General features: G+C 41.9%; 2 long non-coding RNA genes across 6 annotated transcripts in view; one reads left to right on the top strand and one right to left on the bottom strand.

Annotated features, from left to right (window-relative positions):
* The window catches only part of LOC147998747 (uncharacterized), a 75261-nt gene that overhangs the window by 32891 nt on the left and 19825 nt on the right, over positions 1-22545 (bottom strand). The window lies entirely within an intron of this gene.
* The window catches only part of LOC102555236 (uncharacterized), a 141223-nt gene continuing 137504 nt past the window's right edge, over positions 18827-22545 (top strand). For 3 of the 5 annotated variants that reach the window (XR_015645955.1, XR_015645954.1, XR_015645956.1), the window contains exons 1-3: positions 18827-18875; positions 19351-19414; positions 21292-21411. This is a non-coding gene — a long non-coding RNA (uncharacterized LOC102555236). Of the gene's footprint in view, positions 18876-19015; positions 19415-21291; positions 21412-22545 lie in introns of those variants that run through there. The other 2 variants (XR_015645952.1, XR_015645953.1) reach the window with 2 other exon arrangements.

Here is a 22545-nt window from a genome sequence, read left to right as displayed (position 1 = left end):
AGTAGCAATTGTGAGATGCCTGATGTGGGTGCTGAGAGCCAAACACAGGTCCTCGGCAAGAAAAGTACGTGTTCTTAACCACTGAGCTACATCTCTAATCCTATAGTAATACCTTAATATACACAAAAGGAAAATATAGTAAATCAATCGTATTCCAGCTATGAAAAATATTTTAAATTTGAAAAGAGTGCTAAATGTACTACTTAACAAGATATTAAAGTGATATTCTTTTATTTTGATAGCAATGGGAAATCTCAATTCTATGATATGGCTGGATGATATTTTGAGATCTATAATGACCACCACAGAGTATGAAAATGCTAAATTCCAATTACAGGCTGGTGAAAGCAAGATACGTTTTATTTTCAACCAAGTTTAAAACCCTTCCTCAACTTCTCTTTCAAGTCATTTTAGACCTCGCGTGAAGATACTATGTCAAAGTCATACAGTGCTTAGCACCGCAATTCGTTAATAGAAAGAGCTCTCTGTATTATTTATTAATTAAAATTGTTCTCTGGAAAATTGAGATGAAAATGTGGTTATAGTGAATCACATAAAATTTCAGTTTCTTAGGTTAAATATGTTTCATCAATTTCATATGAATCAATCAATATAATTTAGTTACTACATAAAATAACACATAAAACTCATTCTTTAGACTTGGGATGTAGAGTACTTACTTGAATGTTGGATTAGCAATCATGAAACCCTGGATCGGGTCCCTAGCATGGCATACACAACCAGGCATGGGGCTACACATTAGTAGTGCCAAAGTAGAAGGAGGACCAGGAGTTCAAGATTATCCTTAGCTACATTGAAAGCTTGAAGTCAACCTTGATTATGTAAGAGTTTGTCTTAACAAAAAGAGGCTAGAGAGATGGCTCAGCAGTTAAGAGCACTTGTAGCTCTGGTTGAAGACTCAGGTTCATTTCCTACCACCCACATGGTGGCTTGTGACAGTTGGTAACTCAAGTTCTTCTGGCCTCCACGAGAACCAGGCAAACATACACAGTGCACATCTGTACACAGAGACAGAACTCTTGTAGTTGGAATACCTTCTCCCAAGAAAAAGCACCTAGGAATAAAACTTACTAAGTAATTGAAAATTTTTGACAAAAGAACTTTAAGACACAGAGAAAAGAAACTAAAGACAATGTCATATGATATTGAGACTTCCCATCCTCTCAGATTGACAGATTTCACATCGTAAAAAATGGTCAATACCACCAAAAGAGATCTACAGATCCACCCATCTTCCCATCTGAATGTCAATGACATTCTTCACAGAACTAGAAGAGAAGAAATCCAAAAATAGATTTGGAAACACAAAAGACCACACAAAGCAAAAACCTAGGTGGAAAAAACCAAACTCAACCAAACGTTGGTAGAGGTAGCACAGGACTCAACCAAACGTTAGTAGAGGCAGCACAGAACTCGATCTCAGGTTATACTCCAGTGATTGCAATACAACCAGCACGGTACTGGTATAAAGCCACTTGGAGCAGAGCAGAGAACCCAGAAATAAATCCACACAGCTATGGCCACCTGACACCTAACAAAGTAATCAAAACTACACAGTGGGAAGAAGACAGACCACTCAGCAGTGGAGCTGGCAGAGGAAGGAGGTTAGAATCACATCTCTCACTCTGCACAAAGTCAATACAAAATGGATTAAACGCTTTAATTTAGACTCCGAAATGCTGAAACTGCCTGAGAAAAAGAACAAGAAATGCAGTTCCAGTTATGGTATAGGTATGAATGGGGCTTCATTAGTCCAGGAAATGGCCCCAAGAATAATCAGCAAACAGGACTACTGGAGTTGAGAGTTTCTGCAGAGTAAAGGGAACTATCAGCACAGCAAACAGCCTACAGGATGAAAGTTTTTGTGGACTACATCTCAATCAGAGCTTGATAGCTAGGAAATCCAAGCCATTAAATAAATAAATGGGCTATGAAACGGACAGTCCTCAAAAGGAATAATCACAATGGCATAATATATAACCTTAAAATGTTCACCATGCTCAGTCATGGGTGTGTGTGTGTCGGGGGGGGGGTGTTCATTACAACTACCTTGTAATTCAATCTCCCCTGGTCAGAATGGCTGTGAGCAAGAAAACAAATGGCTACAAGTGCTGACGAGCCTGCGGTGAGAGACGAACTCTTGTCTACTGATAAAGGGAGTGTAAGCCAGTGTGGCCAGTATGGAGGATCCTCAAAACCTTAAAAATGGCGAGAGGTGGAGAGATAGCTCACTGGTTAAGAGCACCTGTTGCTTTGCAGAAGACCCAGGTTCAGTGCCTGGCCCCCACAGGGTGATGTATACCCACTCACAACTCCAGTTCCAGGAATCTAATGTCCTCTTCTAACCTTTCCGAGCACCAGACCCTCAAATGGACACATACATACCAGCAGGTAAAACAGAAACAACAAAACAAAGCAAAACCCCCCAAAAACCCCTACTCATTCACACAAGATAAACTAAATAAACCCAAACCCCTTGTTAATTAAAACAAAACCAAACCATAGGATGCAGCTATATCACTTCTAGGCATATACCCAAATGACTGTATATCCTATCACAGAGAGAATTAGACATCACATGTTTGTTGTTAAATTATTCAAATAGCCCAGAACTAGTCTAGATGCACATTAATAAAAAGATGGATAATACCAATGTGAATATATATAATATGTATAATTATATGTGTATGCAATGTGTATCAATGTGTATCGACACACATATATGTGTCTATATACATACACATATATATTTATAAGTATGTATATGATGCATATATATCTCTATATCTCTATATCTCTATCTTTGTATACAAAATTTTGTTCAGCTGTGAATAAAAATGAAATCATGAAATTTACAGGAACGTGGGGGTCCAAACAGAATTATAGTGTTTCAAACTAAGAAAGGCCTAATATAGAATAAAAAAGTAAAAATAAGTCACATGTTCTTTTTCATATGTGGGTCCTAACTTTTAATGTTTGTATGTATATATCCTGAGCAAAAGTGAGTAAAGACTATGAAACTAGGCAGAAGACCATGAGTGGAAATGAGATGTGTTTTAGAAAGGGGGAGGGTAACAAAAGGTCGCACGTGCCATGTAGGGAAAGGAGGGTTGGGAGGTAGACGTGCACAAGGAAGAGAAAAGGGAGGAAAGAGAAACGACAAAAACAAATTTTGTTTAAAATATTCCACAAGGAAACTTAATTCTTTGTATGCTAATGATAATTTTAAAAAGAGAGCTCCAATTCGGTAGTCATGCAGATGACCCTGGTAAACGTAAATGGGTCACCAAACAAACCCAAAAGTTGTGAATCTGAGAAAGGGCCTGGTATGGGGTTAGTGATAGAGATGGGGAAAGAGATGAGAGCTAGTAAGAGGAGAAAGCCATCAGAGGGCGTTACATAGACATGGGAAACTGCTGAAGACCAAACCTAATAATAAAAAACAAAATGAGCGAATAAAAACATTTATCATTACATCTCAAGTATGCATCTCTTAATATCTTAAACGAAGTCAAAGAAAATGTCAGAACGGAAAAGCAAACAAGCAAACAAAAAAATGTGTATGTTAGCTTAGTGAGTTTCCTCCTAAATCCTAGGTGACTTAGCATTCCATGTTTGACTATTTTCATTCTTTCCAGTATTTGTTGACAAGGACAAATGAGCACAGTTTGGGGTTATTCTGAGATTTATTATGCTTCTTAACGTATCTCTTTATCTTCTTAATTATACAACATTTGTTATGTCTGAGACCTATTCATTCCTAATGATTCATTTGAAACTAGGAAATCTCTCTCCCTTTGCCAAAAAGTTTACTCTTACTAATTTAGAGGCGGTCTGGCTCCAATTAGATGTCATATATAATTTAGAAAGCTATTTTAATGATAATCACCCCCAAATGAGTTTCTAGTATAATACCAGAAATAACACACTGCACCCCAGGCACCTCTGCTATTCCCAAGTTGGAAGCTTGGAAGCAGAGAAAGCTTTTGGTTATTTGATCCCACCCCATGTTCTTCCCCACCCCCCTAAACACCCCATGTTCTTACAGAGAAGGCTTAGCATTGTCCTTGTATTTGTGTGGGCCCCAGATAGCAAAATGAGAAAGTAAGTGATCTTCCTTCTACTTGTTAAATAGAATTAATCTGGGACCTACCTCTGCCCTGGAACAGAGTAGATAATAAATATTTACTGAGTTGAAAGAATGAGAAAATAGCTACTCTAAGTTCTTTTCTTTCCTAAAGCTGATTAGAGCTTTCAATGTCCCTTGCTAAGTTTGCACTCTTAAAAACATTGTCAGACCTAAAAAGTGTAATTAATTAGAGAAAAATAGCTAATTTTTGAGTATTTAAAACCACTATCAGATTTTATGTTTTTTTTTTTGTTAAAAATGTGTATTAATCAGATCAAATATGTAAGTTGCTCTAAATCTGACTTAAGGGAAAAACACCTTCCAAGTTTTATCAAGCTCTTCAGAGACAATTTTAATTGAAATTTCTGGTCATATTATTAAAATTGACAGTTTTTACAGATCATATTTGCATAAGAACTATCATATAAAAATGTGATAATAATGAAATAAAAATGCCAAACACATACCAGGTCCTCAAATGTTCTATGTGAATTCAGGCTGGGGAGATGGCTTCACTGGTTAAGCGCCTGCTGAGGAAGGGCAAGGATCTGATCTATATCTCTACCACCCACACAGAAGTAAGGTAGAGTGGCATGCATCTGCACCCTCGGTTCTAAAAAGGCAGAGATACCAAAGTCCTGGGGCTCATCGGCTCCCAGCCTAACAAAGCCAATTCGAGATCCCATCTCAAAACATAAATTGGAGAGCTATTGAGGAAACAACCATATGTCGACCTTCAGGTTTGACATAAGTACATGACCTGCATGTACACGCCCATACAAACATGCATATGTGACACATATAGTACTATAGCAATTAGAGTTATGGATACAGGCAGAACACCACTTGTTTGAACTTTAGCATCTTTTCACATTTATTAATGGTGTTTATTTCTTTCTCTAGTCTTTCTTATTAAGACTGGGGTCTTCATCATTTCAATTGACTTGTGAGAGTCCATCTTTGTCCTAAGATTTTTACAGTTTTACATTTGTATTTGTGCTTGTTTGTGTATAACCAAAGTATCATTCTCTTATGTGTATTTTATAAAGTAGTATGGTTTTTACAATTTAATTGTTTTTTGTGTATGTGTTGCATTCATGTATATGTGTGTGTGTGTTGTGTGTGGTGTGTATGTCTCTGTGTGTATGTGTCTGTGTGTGTATGTGTGTGAGAGAGTCTGTGTATGTCTGTCTCTTTGTGTATATATTTGTGTGTGTCTGGGTGGGTCTATGTATGTGTATATATTTTTGTGTGTTTATGTGTGTACATCTCTGTGGGGGGGTGAGTCAGTGTATGTCTATGTGTCTCTGTATGTCTCTCTGTGTCTATGTGTGTTTAGGTGTGTGTGTGTGTGTGTGTGTGTGTGTGTGTGTGTCTGTGTGTGAGAGAGTCTGTGTATGTCTGTCTCTGTGTGTATATATTTGTGTGTGTCTGGGTGGGTCTATGTGTGTGTATATGTGTTTGTGTGTTTATGTGTATACGTTTCTGTGGGGGGCAAGTCAGTGTGTGTCTATGTGTCTCTGTATGTGTCTCTCTGTGCCTATGTGTGTTTGTGTGTGTGTGCATGTATCTTTGTGTGTATGTCTATGTGGAGGCTAGAAGTCAACATAAAGTGCCTTCCTCTATTTCCCTCCACCTTAGTGTTTGAGGCAAGGTCTTTCTTTGAATCTGGAGCTCAGCAATCAATTAGCTTCAGGGATCTTCCTGTCTCCTCCTCCCCAGTTTTGGCTGTGCATGTGTTCATCGGCATCTAGCTTTTTATGTGGACATTGGCTATTTAATTCCAGGTATTCGTGCTTGCATAGCAAGTTTACTGACTGAGCCATCCCCCTCCACCCCACCCTCCCAGCCTCCTGGTTGATTTTTTTTTATATCACATCTTTGCCCCATCTTATATTACTTTCAAAATGGTAATCCAGGTGCCCCAAAGCCTTTTATTTGACCCCACCCCATGACTGGTAACCACAGCTGCACAGAAGTCACCCATAAACTTGTCATTATTTTTGAGTTCTTTCCATTAAGCTCTCAGTTGGTGAAAACCACAATTATAGTTGGTCAGTCCACACTTGTTTTCTTTCCCAGAATTTTCTTTGCTATTCTCAAATGTTTATTTCTCAGATAAACTTTAGTCCTTTTGCAAGTTCTCTTGAACATCCGATGTTGATTAGCATTGTATGGGCACTCAACCCCAGGTCTGACATATAGAAAACTTCTATAGGTATGAAATATTATTGAAATTTTAGTAATGGTTTTGGTTATTACATCAACTGTGTTGAAGTACCATCAAAATACTTTGAGAGTATGAAGAACATTGATAATTATTTGCAGCACTGAGCCTTCCTCTCAAGATAAAGTTTGGAACTTTGCAGAAATCTACCCCAGTGTTTGAAATTTTGTCATGTGCTCAATGATGTTCTCATTTACAGTGGCCATCATACACTTTCCTTACCCTCCCCAAAGCTCCATTCTCCAAAGTCTATACTGTGTCTTAGGGTTTTACTACTGTGAAGAGATACCATGGCCAAGGCAACTCTTACAAAGGCCATTTAGTTGGGGCTGGCTTACAGGTTCAGAAATTCAGTCCATTATCACCAAGGGAGCATGGCAACATCCAGGAAGGCATGGTGCAGGAGAAGCTGAGAGTTCTACATCAGTTCCAAAGGCAAACAGGAGAAGACTGGCTTCCAGGCAGCTAGGATGAGGGTCAGACACAACTACTCCAACAAGGCCACACCTCCAAATAGTGCCATTCTGGGACCAAACATATTCAGACCACCACACGGTGGAAAAAAATAGATAAACCTTTATACTCTTCCAACCAAATTGGCAAACCTGTATCCATTTGCACCCTAATCCCCCTCTATACCTTCTTTACATATGATAGCCATGTTGCTGAGTCCAGTAGTTAATTACAGACTTCATCTCAGAGATGATGATTAAACAGGGCTTAATATTTCCTGTATAAAATACTCTTTCCCTTGGCTATTTCCTTCCCAATCTCCTTTCCAGTTCCTTCTCCTCTCTTTGACCTTTACGTGTTCAGGATCATCAAGACTTTCCTCTGGGCCATTTGGTTTCTTTTTCTGTTCATGTTTTGTTCTTGAGTACCACCTCCTCAACTGTAAATACAGCCTGGATACCAAAGTCCAGAGGCTTTGTCAGTGGTTCAGGGCTCTTTCTCTGTGTTCCATTTCGACATACATCCTTGGTCATATGGAAGATTGACAGGTGGTTCTGGAGGAATGATTTGGCAGTGATTGATACTGAACACTGTCAATTATAGTCATTTTATCATAACAGTGTTAAGACGCCACTTTCTAATCTCAGTGGCACCCTTTGTAAATTTGAAACAGAATAGGCCATTAATTGCACCTCAGATCTTTCTTATTTACCCTACCTTGAACTTAGGAACATTGTTTCTCCATCAGCTTGTGCCCATGCCCAAATCTGGATGTAGCATTTTCTACTTCACATGATCTCACATTAGACCATGGTCCAATGCATCCAGTATATCATGAATGCGTTCATTTATTCTCCATACTGCTGCCCCGCCCAATTCCCAGACCCCATCACAGAGGTTTCTCTTCTTTGGTATCCTTTCCAAGTAAGTCCTCCACTTCAAGGAAAAGAACAGTCTAAAATACAATTTGATACTGTCACCTTCTTTAAGTTAATCATTAGAAAGTGGTTGCTTAACCCTGTCATGATAAAATGACTATAACTCACAGTGCCCAGTATCAATCATTACAAAACTATTTCCCCAGTACCACCTGTCAGCATCCCATAAGACTACCCCTGCCTGTGCCCAAACATGACTCCTTTTACAGTGAGCATATTCTATCTCCCATCTTGTTTTTCATTTGATTGAGTCTGATTCATTGACTCTAAATACTTTATCCCCAAGGAAGCCTTTCTTGAGTCTTGAGTGTAGATTAGACTCGTATGTTACATGCACTATGGTACCCAGTGGTTTTCCTCCAACTATATTGTTGGTGTCATATAGTGTTTGTGTAGATTTATTCATATTATATGTATGTTGCTAGACTGCAATTCTACATGATGACAGTGACTATACAATTTTTAGGCATTTTTATTCACCACAAAGTCACATGCAATTACAAGACATAGCACAAAGACATCCTGTTTGTCTTTGCCATGTTGCCCCCAATGGCTGCCACGTCAGTGCTGTGTCAGAGCCAAGACATCAGTACAGAATGTAACACTTTCTCAGGCTTCACTAGGTTCACGTTTGCATTCATGCTTTGTGCTGTGAGATTTTACCATGTGGATTTGTGTGACCTGACCATAGTTTGAGATAGACCCTTCACAAGGTGCTGCCCTCTTATATCCAGCCATGGTCAACTCTACAAGTTTTCAAGTCAATATGCCAGTTGTTAGGTTTCAAACATGGGACAAACGGCTGGGGTGTCCATTTAATGCATCGAAGTGGGTGCTGACCACTGGGTTCTCCAGGCAGTTCCTGTGTCTCTATCTGTGACGAGGGTTCTCTCGGCTGATGTATCCTGCTCCTTATCCTGAACCTCCCAGCCCAGGTGACTGGGCTGCTCTTCTCTATATAATCCAACCATTTTACTTTCTCTCTTTCTTTGTACCTTTGTGCTTCCTGGCTGCTGGACCTGGTTCCTCTCTCCCCCTCCCCCTCTCATGGCCCAGCTCAGTCGGATCATGCTCGCTTTGGACTCTCCCAGATGTTCCTGCCTCTGCCCATAGATCTGTTATCAACTTCCTCCTCTACTGTACCTAGGAGCGGCCATGTCCTTTCCTTTCCTTTTCCTTTTTCATATTTTATTCATCTATAATTTACACTGGAACGTAAACTGCAGTGTTTAGAGAATATGTGTTGTACAAGCAAAATATTATATGAAAATTAATGTTTATCAAGAATACATTATTTAGAAATACGTACATAGATGATAACATATAAAGATAAATTACACATATCAATAGCATCAGACTTTACGAATAATGAAAAAAATCACATTTTTTATATTAGAAATATTTAAGTAAATTGTGGCTAAACTTTGTAAAATACGTCAAGGAATCCTGTTGTAATTTTATGTATTTATATTTACCTGCTGTGATTTGTGTAAGTGTGTGTGTGTGTGTGTGTGTGCGTGCGTGCGTGTGTGTGTGTGTGTGTGTGTATGTGACACATGTGTGCACACACGTCATAGCACATGTAGATATCAGAAGACAGATCACAGGAGCCATATTCTCCTTCTACCATGAGGGTTCCTGGGTTAGAACTCGGGTCATCATATTTGGTGGCAAAGTGCCTTCACTTACTGAGACGTCACACCAACCCTCAGAAATCTTTAGATACAAAAGCAAAATAACCTCAAATGATCATATATAGAAATGGGTTGAACATGTAGATACCTGTTTTCAAGAACATTTATTTCTTTTTACATCTTGTGATACCTCAACTACTTTGCAAATCTGCTTTTCCTATTCCTCCAACACTGTACCCGAGAGCCCGAGGAGAAAGGAGCGCTGCCTGTCACCCATTTCCCACATGTATTTTAAGGTCTTGCCTACTACGTTGAAAGACGTTAAAAAACTCTGGTGAGAGACTATATAAATCTTTATATGAAAGCTATTTTAAAAGACCAATCCTAACTTAATCTGATGAGACATCGCCTAAAATTCTCAGTGTATCATGGAGAGAGGTTTATACACAGAGAGTAGCTCATTCGCTTGTCAAAATACAATGCTTTAATGATAGGGAAAGAATTTTTTGAGAACTTTTTAAATGTATGAATCAAGGTATAAATAAAAGTAGGTGAAGTGAGAAGAGACAAATAATGGAGAATTATTTTACCAGGTGGTAGTGTGAGATTCTAATATAAAGGTTTCTATGGTAGCACCGCGCTGGCAAATCTGAGGCCAACAGCAAATGCCTTCCCCTCCACGCATCAGACCTCAGGGAGGCCATGTGACGTCTCTGAGTTTTAGTTTGCCCACCTGGAAACCAACCTCTGCTCAGCACACTGAGCTCCTACCAAAGGTAAAGTGAGATAATACATTAGATTATCAAGAGTCATAGACCTACTGGACTCGAGGCAGTTTCTATAAATAAATAGACGGAATTTAACAGTGAAGCAGAGAGCTGAGTTGTCACCTGTGTCCTCCTAAGCTCTGTTCACCCGACTGGTTTATTCAGAAGCAGGAGGTATTTAGGTCATGACTCTGAACACACTCTAGACATCTAGCCTGGAAAGTTCTGTTGCTGTGACGTCACCAGGCCAATCGGTCTTTAGCAGAAGGCCTCACTGAGACATCTTCATGCTCATCAGGATGGGTGAGATAGTCCCTGCCCTCCTCTTACCCTGAGATACTGATTGCCGTGCCTGTGGAGAGCCAGTCCCCAGGTGTCAGGCTCACTGACTTCTCTGTATTGTCCCTGATACTGTAGAACAGTAATGTGACTAAGACTTTCTACCCAGCCCTCAGTAAGCGTGACCAACCACCTCCTTAATGTGTCTGCCTTGGCTGATCTTGTTACTGTATTTCAACCCATCTCTTGGTCTTGATTTGCCCCAGTCAGTCCCTCCCAAAGCACTTTCCTCTCTACCTGTGGTTAGGACTTGCGCAAGGCTTGGAGCGGTCTATGAAAGGCAGGGTTTCAGGTAGTCACTCTGTCATGGACTCCTCTTTACCCCTGAGGCAGACCTGTCTGTTTCTGACTCTGTGGTGCCTTTCCTTATCTCTGGACTTCTCTGAAGCTCAACAGGGAAGACATTTACAAACTTGTCTGGGAATGAACCACACTCAAGTCTCTGCCAAGCCAAATCATTATTTAATCATGTTAGTGGATGTAGAGGAAAAGAGAAAAAAGCCACTTAAGTATGGACCATAATAGTCCCTGACTTCACTCCTATTTGTGAGAAATAATCACTCTTTCTAGTGACACATACAGGAAGTCAGAGGAGCACCATTTACTGCTCCTGCTCTCAGGGTGTCCCTCACTGTCATGAATAGAGTTCCATCTATCATCCGAAAAATGCATTTCATTGACGTATTGCTTATAAATTCATGCGGGAAAAGGCCTCTTCTGACATCCATGTGTGATATATGAGCATACATAATTTAATACAGCCTTAGTTATAATATGCTGTACCCCATAACTTATTTGTGTTTTTGTCCTGACTACACTTTCTTTGCAATGTTCATAATGCCTCAAGATGTACAGCTTTTTTTTTTAAAAAAAATTGTTATTCTACATTTCATTTTGAGGTGAAAATTTGTAAGCTGGAGAAACATTTTTTGGGGGGTCTATTTCTTATGTAAATAGTGCTTACTCTCTTTAGAAATGCTAATCACCCTTTGAAAGATTGATTTTAAATATGTGAAAAAAGTGGTTTTTATTGTCAAAATGATGAGACAATCATTAATTTGTGTATCTGAATTTTGAGGTTGTACTATTAATACACAATTCCTGTCATTACTAAGCACTCCATTGAGCCTATCTCAATTACCTTCAGATGCAGCTAGCAGAGCAGATGACATTACTTTACATATTGTAATATATGATACATCTGAGACAACAAGTGAAATAATTTTCTTAAAGTTCTAAAACTAACTGGGGACTGAGTTGGGATTCAGGAATATGAATGGAACCTCTTACCCCTCCGCCCCCTTTATCTTTTACTTTTTGTAAAGACAGTGTCTAACTGTGTGGGCTTCATAGTCTCTGTGGAGCCTAAACTGGCGTTGAACTAGCAATAATCCTCCTGCATCAGCCTATCAGCCTATTGAGTACTGGAATTATAGACTTGCCCAGTTGTCATGTTCCCTTCGCACAAGGGGTTTCCCTGTTACAGGATGTGGTGGGCAATTATTTTACTAAGTTTGTATAACTAACAATTTAGTTAATTAAACAGATATGGGTGATATCAATTTTATATTAAATGTACATCTCTATGAATGATAGTAATTAAGTTTTTTAAATATCAAACCCGTTCATTTTAGTCTTTGTAGGTCCCTTCACTTCAAGCCCCAGGAGTTCAGTAATACTATGGTTATCTAATACAATCCTGCAGGGTCCCACATGGTTAGCACCCCTGGGTGGGCAGCCTATGAGCACTTTGCAGCTAGTTTTCTTGTAGAGTTTGCACTTCCCTGGAACTACTGTCTTATATATGGCGCTACAGAACTCTCTCTCCTCCATACTCCTCACCCTGCATTTGACCAAGTGGTGAAGCTGGTGGCAGGGCAGGTAGTCATTGGCTCTCTCTCCTTCTCTAGTTGCTCTGTCTACACCTGGAAATCCCCCCACTCCATTTACCTCACTAACCTTTCTTCCCTTCCCTAGGTGTTTAGGTCTCAGACACTAAAGCCTCAAAGTCTGGTGGTTGATAGTTCCATACGGTGCCTCAGTCTTTCCCTGAGGTAAGGAAGGCTGAGGTCAGCTGAACTTCTGAAATGGGACAGAATGTGTCTTGAAGCCCATGAGAGAATATTTAGCATTTCAATGCAATCAGGTCCACAAATATTTAGGAAGCATGAGAACTGCCTCAAAGTGTAACGGAAGATGTGGTAAACGGTGTCAAGCAAATAAAATTAATTATCCCTGTCTCCACAAGCACACGATTCGGTAGTTTAGTAGTAGTTGGGATAAAAGGGGAAACAATGGGGCCAGCCCTCTGTATCCACAGACTCCACAACTGGGAGTTCTGTGTCCATGGGTAGAAAATGTTCACACATAAGAGTGTCTGTTCTGTCTGCCTTCTGTTCTCTCTCGAAGCTCCACCTCTCCGATTTACTGTCACTCTGCCTATCTGTCTCCTGTGTATTGACTTCTTGCAGTGGTGTCTCATGTCCCTCTTGAGAATAAGTTTGGTTGAATCATTTGGGGGCCTAATAGTTGTATTTAGTCCTCTGTGATTCACCCATCTTGTGCCTGCAGTGTAGACAAACGTTAAGACAAGAGTCACTACTGAGATTTAAAATATTTTCTGGGTATCTCACAATCAATTTAAGTTTCATTTTTCTGGGGGAGGTCAGAGACCATATGATGAGGCCATGCAAGCAACCTGGTGGAGTGGCCACGTGGTAAGGACCTGAAGCTCGATGGAGACTCATCAGTATCTCACCAGCTGACAGAAGAGTGGTGACCAAATAAGAAGATACTTAGCCTCCAGTAAGCACTTAGGTGAAGAGTCAGCTTTAGTCAACATCTCGACTACAGCCTCTTGAGAGATCCTAACCAGAGGAACCCCTATCAGGCACGTCTGAATTCCTGACTCATAGAGCTCTGTATACAAAAATAATGTGTATTTATTTTAAGCCGCTAAGTTTGGATAACTTATTGTTTAGAAATAGGTCATTAGGGTGACATAACTAATTCTGAGACAGTGGGCTTTTTGTTTTACTTGGGCACAAGTGGCTTATCTTTGCCAGTGCCTATAGAATTGGTTATACATCTGCTGAGTGAGTAATAATTCAATAATCATTAAATATGGCTGTCTACTAAACAATCTAGGATCTTGAAGAAAGCTGAAGTTTTCCCTTTACTGAGGGCTTTTATTGATCCTCCTGAAAGGCTCATATTTTGATTATAGCCAGAGCCTGGAGGTGATTGGAAGGAAGAGGTGGGAACCCTATAGGCAATATGTGGTAAATGATATCAATGAAGCTCCCAGTGAGCCCCACCTTCCGCTGTTTGTGAAGTGCGTGACTCTCTCCCTCTAAGCAGAGATTTTTATCTGTCCACACACCTCTACTTCTAACTGGTAAATATGAAGAGGGAGAGGGAAAATACTTGCAAGAACTGGGTTGGAAGTGCCCATGGCTCCATCTTTGCTGTCCTCTCAAGCTGGACTTCTCTAAAGGAAGCTTGCTCAGTGGGAAACATCTCTGGCAAAACCTGCAAGTAACCAAGGTCCTCAGTCTAGCAACCCCTGAGGAGCTGAGAGTCTCGTCTGAGCAGTAAGCTCAGAAAACCTTCCTCTTCAGGTGAATTCCAGATGGTAGCTTTGTGGGATACCCTGTGCTAATGACTCAGCTGTGGTAACTTGTTATACCATAGAAACGAGATAAACTATTCTGGTTAACTTTCACGGTAACACACACACACACACACACACACACACACACAGACACACACAAACACATATACACACATATACACACACACACAAACACATCCACACACAGATACACACAGACATACACAAACACATCCACACACACATCCACACATCCACACAGACACATACACACACATGCACACACACAGACCCACACAGACAGACATACACACACAAAGGCACACACACACAGACACACACAGACACACATACACACACACACAAAGACACAGACACACACACAGACACACACAAACACATCCACACACAAACACATCCACACACAGATACACACAGACATACACAAACACATCCACACACACATCCACACATCCACACACACACATACACACACACACACACACAGACCCACACAGATAGACATACACACACAAAGGCACACACACACAGACCCACACAGACACACACACATCCACACATCCATACACACACATACACACACACAGACCCACACAGACAGACATACACACACAAAGGCACACACACACAGACACACACAGACACACACACAAAGACACACACACATACACACACAGAGACACACAGAGACACACAGAAACACAGACACACAGACACACACACACACACACACACACACACACACACGTAAACCCTGACATGGGTATGTCTCCTTTCAACCCGAACCACAGAAGTAGTAACTTGGTTTTATTTTCTTTTTTCACTATATGTTTAATAAGGGACCTATGGAAATAATTTTGAGATAACTAAAATGAAGAGAATTCTAACCTAGTCTAAGTTTCTTATAGTAGTTTTCAACTTCTACAGCAAAAGCAATCTTTCATTTCTTTATGGCTGCTTGCCTACCCCACAGATAGTTTGGACGTACTGTGTATCAGCAAGAACTTTTCTTTTTGGCGTTGACAAAGAGAGAACAGAGCACTATTTTCCAAATGGGATTCAGTCAAAAGGTGCAATGCTTCCTTTCCTTTCTAAAGACATCCTCACTTAGGAAACGTGCGTGAAAGAAACACAGTCACGTTAAGAAGACTTCGGGAGTGTAGACACAAAGAGAGAGTATTCAATGAAGCTGGAATTACTCTGTGAGGAAACCCAACAGGATGGACAGGAAGACCCAAAATGTTCTTGAAAACAGGGCAAGAGGATCTCCCAAAGCAGGGGGAAGAATTCAAGCTTTCCCACTTGGGTATTCACCAACTGGGATCAACGAGCTACCTGCTCAAGAAGGCGGCTGTGGCCATCAAGTCTGTCCTTGTCCCTTGCTCATGACAGTTAGATGTCTGTTTCTACTTGAACCACTGGTGTTCCACTCTTTGAAGCCAGCACTAAACTCTACATCTTATTTCTGCCAATTAGTGCAGCCTTAAATTAGGGGGAAGATTTCCTTCTGGACATCTTTGCTTACTTTAGAGCTGCTCCCTTGGCTTGGGACCACAGACGAGCAACTGATGATTTTCAAGAAAAATCCGCCAAACTCAAGTGTTCGTTTTTTTTGTTTGTTTGTTTGTTTGTTTTTTAAAGTTTCCTAAATGACTTTTTTTTTTTATTTCCAAAGTAATCGGCTTTAACTGGACTTTAAAACTTTTCTGAGGCCTCCGTGTGTACTCAGATTGACAAAAGGAGCAGGGAGAGCTTGACACAGGAGCGCATGAACAATCGTTTCCAAGAACGGTTAGGGGAGGAGGAAGTATATCCTATGGGTCTGATGCTGCTTACAACAGAAAGGGTTAGGCTGGGGTTATGGTTACCATCCTGCCCGGAACAGAAAGCTATTTGTGGGCGGGCTGTTTGTAACATATCATCTTCCCTGCCTACCTGAGCGCTAATGATTTGCATCAGCGACCAAATTCTACTACACACACCCAAACTCAGCGATTCTCTGCCCTTTCTTCTCTTCCTTGCCTCCAACACTCCGAAGCCAGGACGCAAGGCTTCTAGACACCGCCAGATGAGTCAAGGTACTGCGGCCCAGACAAAGTAAGCACTAGCTTTGTCACCACATAGACACGAAGGCATCCGAGAAACCACAGGCCTCTGGCTCCCCTGCCCCTGCCTTCTTAATCAAACTGATGTAGAGGGTGTGTAGAGAGATCGTTCAGGGCGCACAAGAGCAGGCTGTTCAAACGCCTTGGAACAGTTGGCCTGCAGAAAGGCCCAGTGAGCTGTGATTCACTGCGGAAGAGGAAGGGTCTGAGGGCAGCCAATCAAAGCCTGACCCAAGAAGAGCGGCTTGGCTCTTACAGGAAGCAGCCTAATTATGTTACTGTAATCCCCGGGTTTGCATTTTTCAGCCACCTCACAGACTTCAATGATTATGTAATTACGGAAAACTTCACAACAAACACGGAGCTTCCTTCTGGAGGCCACATTGGAGACTGAAATGTGCATTAGAGCGTGGGAGGGACGCGCACAGCTCACAAAGGGGAGAGCAAAGAGATTTATTGAACTTAAAAGGCCCCATTTTAAAAGGGCCTCTACCAGACCTCCCTTTTCGTGTGCACATTTTTTGCACCTGCAACTGTTTGTGGGCTCGAAAGCAATAGCCCTCCCCCCCTTCTCCCAAGAGACCACACTTTAATGCCTTGGCCCCAAATGTGTCATTTTCCTGCCAGGGGTGTGTGTGGGGGGGGGGAGAAATCAAAAGAAACCAAGTTTTTAGAACTTTGCTGTAAAGAAAATAATAGTTCTGAGAAGGATTGGAGCCACATTTTCAGGTTAGACACAGTTGTTAGAGAGATGTCAGAAGAGAAAACATCCCTCTTCACTTTCCTTCCCGACTTTAAGTCCTGTGTTTCCACGGGTTCTGGGTGACATCTGTAGCCTTCATTTTAGTGTGGGCTGCAAGCAGGCTTTCGACTCTAAAGCCTGTAACTGAACTCAGACCACAATGTTCAAAGTCAAGATGGCAGATGGACCTTTCTGATTCTTCCCAGAGAAGATGCCATATAAATTATTTCCATTAAAACAAACCTTTGATACCGTAAGTGAATTGCGGAATTTTGATAATGGCGCTCACGAATGAAGTGCTGACAACTGGTCTTGCTTTGGATGGTGTTTGTGGGTAGGCCCGGGTGAGAGCAGGGATCAAAACTCAGTTTGGGCCATTGATCCACTTCCTCCCTCCCCCACCGCCCACCTCATATATTGAGATGAAAGTTAGAGCACAAAGCTTCGCTTGAATCATTATGAACTGTTGTAGTCAAAGAGGCATCTGTGAACTTTTATAAGATTGGCCAAGATTTGCCCAATTATTTCCCCATTCTCTGTACAGAGAGTAGAGAGTTCCAGATCCAGGGTCACAGATGAAACAAGAATCCTCATGTTCCTATGAGCTAGGATGCACTACCAAATAAAATTACAACAGAGCCCCTCCATGTATAGAACAGCAAAAGCATGCACTTGATCCAATCGGTGAGAGGAACAGGTGTAGACCAGGTATATCTAGCTTGCTTTGGTTTAGGCATGGGAGATACTGAAGATCCTCTTCCCTACGGACTGAATCTTCAACATCGAAGACGTAGGTTCCTCATACACCTTGTGAAGTGCTAGCGAGTCTCGAGGTCGGATGGCTGGAGGCTCTTAGGAATCGGATCCATTCATCTCGATGGGGAGAAATAAACTACAGTCTCCGAGGAAGTGATCCTTTTCTTCTCATTACGTGGTTCAATCCAGTTTTAAGACAGGTAGGATTAGTTACCGTGGAACAAACCAGAGACACTCTTTAGTTCAGATTCTTGTGGGGAGAATGAAGGAGGACAGATGAAGAAGTGGGTGGGACCATGTGCGGGGAGAAACAGGAAGGCTCGGGTAACATACGGACTTTATGGGATTAGAGAGAAGAAGAACTTTATGGGTGAGAGAAGAAGAGAGCATAGAGCCTCGGGAGAGCATGGAACGGTATCAACTTGAGCATCTCAGTGGGGATTGAGGTCTGCCTTGAACATATGCCTGCCTGACCTATCTGGGGTCAAAAGGAAGAGTCAGGAAGCCTACCTTGTAAACACCATGGGGACATTAGGGTTAAAGAAAGCAAGGCCAGGGCTCCTGGTAGGCTTCCTCTTCACACAAGTAGGTTACCCAAGGAAATCTTTTAGGACTCTGCCCTTGAATAAAACACTTCTTCCTCCTGTGAGCTTACAACGGAGAAAAGGGCCTGTAGTGCCAGGGAAACGTTAGTGATTTCCAAAAATCATAGGAGCCAATCTGATGCAACTCACAACTGGGACTTTATCCTATTGGAGAGCTAGGGGTTGGGGTGGGGTGGGGTGGAAGGGGGCCCAGCACACCTCTGTCACATAGGTGGTTTTGGTGGTGGTGGTGGTGGTGGTGGTAGCCCAAATGTCTATTGGAGAAAGGCCCAAGGATCCTGAAACCTAAAGCCTTGTGGTGATGGGAGAAAAGGGAGGGAGGAAGGACACCAAGACAAAAAACAAAACAAAACAAAACAAACAAACAACAACAACAACAACAAAAAAAAAAACCACAAGCCGGCTTCTAAACCAGGTCAAACCATCTGCGGCAGTGAGATGACATCAGTCTGACGTCACATCCTGTCTCGCCCTCCTATCGCTCCTTTCCCAACGGGGCTATGGAGGAGCAGATACACTTTCCATGTGGGTAGAAAATGAAAAAACCAAGGCTCTATGTTTGTTTGTGAATTCAAGAATTCAAGAAGAGACCGTCTGTGGAGATGTTGCTATAGGTCCCCTAGGGTCACCAAAGGCTCAGCTTCCCAGCAGCAGCTGTAGGACTGTGGAATTGGGGCAGCTCGGGAACCTAAGTTCACTGAACGGCCATCTTCTAGGAGGGACGCCTTCGGGAAAGGCTCCTTAAACTACTGAAAAGCTGAAGTAGAAAAATCCAAATGATGCTTTGGTCAAAATTTGAATAATAAGGAAGAGAAGGGGGAGGGGAAGGGGAGAGAAAGAATAGAAAGAAAGAAAGAAAGAAAGAAAGAAAGGAAGGAAGGAAGGAAGGAAGACAGACTAGGCCTGTTCTTCCTCCCCTTGGTGAAGCTAAATTAACAGTTTCTGCGTCATCAGGAATCTAGGCTACATCTTCTTTCCCCATCTGTACTGTTTGTTCAAGTTAGGAGAGAAGAAACCCAAGCATAGAGCAAGCCTCCTCACAAAGAAAGAACAAGCCTCCTCAGGTGAGATGTGTTGGGATGCCTCTGGCTAGCTGTACTTAGAGCCTAGATGGTTCTAAAGGCAGACATCTTCGAATCTCCACTCTAGCTCCAAGGGTCTAAATCCCTCCAGAAGCTTCCTCCCAGTGGACCCACTGCTGCCCAGGACTCTGGATTTCCTCTTGACCTGAGAGGACAAATCTTCTAAGTTCACACTCCATTTTAGAAAACCTAAGTTTGAACTCAGATAAACTAACAGGCTGGTACCTACCATTAGTTTCCAAGTTGCTCCCCCAACAAAACCAGAGCCTAGCTCTAGTCTCTAGGCTGATCCCCAACAAGACAAGCGTTTCCAGGTTACACCTTCAATGTGTCTCCAGATTATTCCTCCAACAAACCTGCACCCCCAGGTTACAAACCCACCCCCTGCCTATTGACCAGCAATGCAGAGGGGAGCAGAAGTTAAGTTTATGATATGACTCCCAGCACCAGCCAGTTATGTTAAAGGCCCCAGTAGCTTTCCAATCAGATGCTTGCAACTCACTCCCCACTTGCTGCCTGGCTGGAAAAGGAATGACAGGAGAGCTAGATAGGATATGATGTCAGACTGATGTCTTCCTATTACCACAGATGGTTTGACCTGGTTTTGAAGTAGGTTGGGTTGGGTTTTTTTTTTTTTTTTTTTTTTGTTTTTTTGGTCTTGGGGTCCTTTTTCCCTCCCTTTCTCTCAGCACCACAAGGCTTTACATTTCAGGATTCCTTGGGCAGAGTCGCCCTTACCAGACCCACTGCTGCCTGACTGGGGAAGCTGAAGCTCCCAGCACTGGATGCTGGACCCCTGCTCCCAGGGGTTCTGAAGAACCTGGTTTTCAGGTATCTCAGTCATAACCCCAAGGCTACTAGCAACTTTCTACTTGACCTACCTTTCAGGTTATCTGTCTGCAACTGGGAAATCCCACTAGCTACTTCCTGCAGACGAACTTTCTGCTTGGTGTGTGTGTGTGTGTGTGTGTGTGTGTGTGTGTGTGTGTGTGTGTGTGTGAGAGAGAGAGAGAGAGAGAGAGAGAGAGAGAGAGAGAGAGAGACTGACAGAGTCTGACAACCTCTTTCTGATGAGCATTTAGGAGAAATACCCAAGGTGCTTTGCTGAGAGATGCTCTTACCCGCCCTGCCCTAACCTGGGCCCCGCCTGTCCCACATGTGTTTCAGTATTATTGGTGAATTATAAGTATTAGAGATTTCTCCTTTGCTAGGATCAAGCTGATCCTAGCAAATATTGCCAGTATTTACATGTAAGCAAAACTGAACCATTATGAGTTTGTGGTTCAGGTTTTGCTGGTATGTCCAGAGTGTTTATTAAGTGACCAATGTATCCAGAGAAAGCCTGGTACGAGATGTCATTAGGAAATTATAAAACAACAATAACATCAGCCAGTAGGGGTTCGGGAGCTGCTGCAGGGTTTCAAGCCCTGGGGAGTGGAAGAAGTTGCATAGATTTAGGACATTAAATACAACATTTGTATGACAAAAGTTCTCAAATCTTTTTTTTTGCTTTATATTAAAAAGATTGTATTAATAATGTATTAACTTACCATTGCATTTTAGGGTGTAAAAGTGACAAAACTGCTCTTCTCATTTAAGTACATACATGTCAGTATAAGGGGGGGATGAATTAAAACTTGATATTTACTTCTCACCAAAATTAACTTGTTAAAAAAATTAGTATCCTAAATAAATGTTATTCTAAAATATGTTTCTCTGACACATTAATCAAAATAAATATACTTGAAAGGGCCACATTCTTTTAGTTTGTCATCTTGAGTTTTGCCAATGAGGAAAGATATTAATAAAATAAATGTGGAGAGACTATAAAGGGATAACCTAAAGCCTTTGTTCTGAAGGTCATGTGACAGCAAGAGCCCGGCGCAAATGGATCTGCAGAGCCTTGGTCAGACAACAGCATAAAAGCAAGCTCTGGAGATTGCTGGGAAGAACGGAGCATTGAACCTCGCGAATGTCAGGTCTGGAAAATGAGCCCTTTTAAACACAGCAATTTGGGGGGGGGAGTTCAAACTGGCCTCTTTGAGCTATTCACATTATGATGGTTTTATGTTTGCCATGTGTCAAGGCCTGGCAGACTGCTAAAGAAACACGTTTCTTCAGCCAACAGGAGGGACCCAGCAGCCCATCCCCATCTTGAAATTCTAGTCTGAAGCAGGAAGAGCCCACATCTGATAGAGCACACGAGGCAAACTGCATCTTAAAGTACACCTAAAATGAATCCAGTCACAACAGTGACCCCTCCTTTTGATACATAAACTTACAGACACTGGGTTTTACCAGATACTAGGTCCTCCTGACTGCACAGTTCCTCTGGGAGGACTGACTGGCTGCCTTCATGCATGCAAGTAATTCCAAGTCCCCATTGTCTAGTACTTTGTCTTGGACTGGGCACTGCTCTCTGTCTCCCCAGCCATCTATCTCCCAGATGTCCCTTTGACAGTCAATAATTACAGTTCTCAGAGTCATGGAGGCAAGCAGGTACTCTCTCACCTGAATGTCCCAAGGAGGCTGCAAGTCATTGTGTTATTCTCACGAGTGAAGTTGAATCTGAAGTTTCACTAGATCAACTCGTCAGGAAGTGTTGAGGCTAGGACCCAGGCTTAAGTCGGCCATATTCTAGATAGACGGTGGGCCTAATGGCAGTGAGAAAACGTCATTGCAGTCACGTGGCCATCTGCAGTGCCTCTGTCTCCTACCCGTGGTAGACAAATGTAGTCTAGGTCTTTCTCATTGCATATTCCAAAATATGGTGGGCTGCTAGTTTTTCAGCACACCTTAGAAGTATGCTTTGATTTTGTTGGTCAACGATATACCACCGGTTTCAACACTACAAAGACAGTCACATTTTAGGTGATGTGTAAGAACCTTACGAGCATTCAGGGAGACACAATTCAAGGTCCCCAACCATCTCTGTGTCTTCAGCTCACAGTAGCCCTTCCTCCAAAGCAGACATCATAAAAGGAAAAGGACGGCACATTCTGAGCGGAAGTAAGCTTTCCAGCATTGTTTACATGACACAGGAAAATGTGGTACTGTTGCAATTCCCTTCATCATTTCAGGATCTGAAGTGATTCAAAAAGAAAGACACTCCA

This window comes from Rattus norvegicus, chromosome 20 (assembly GCF_021556685.1).
Source record: "Rattus norvegicus strain SHRSP/BbbUtx chromosome 20, alternate assembly SHRSP_T2T, whole genome shotgun sequence".
Lineage (NCBI taxonomy): Eukaryota > Metazoa > Chordata > Mammalia > Rodentia > Muridae > Rattus > Rattus norvegicus.
Note: the sequence above shows the minus strand (reverse complement) of the source record. Positions and strands in the feature narration are given on the sequence as shown.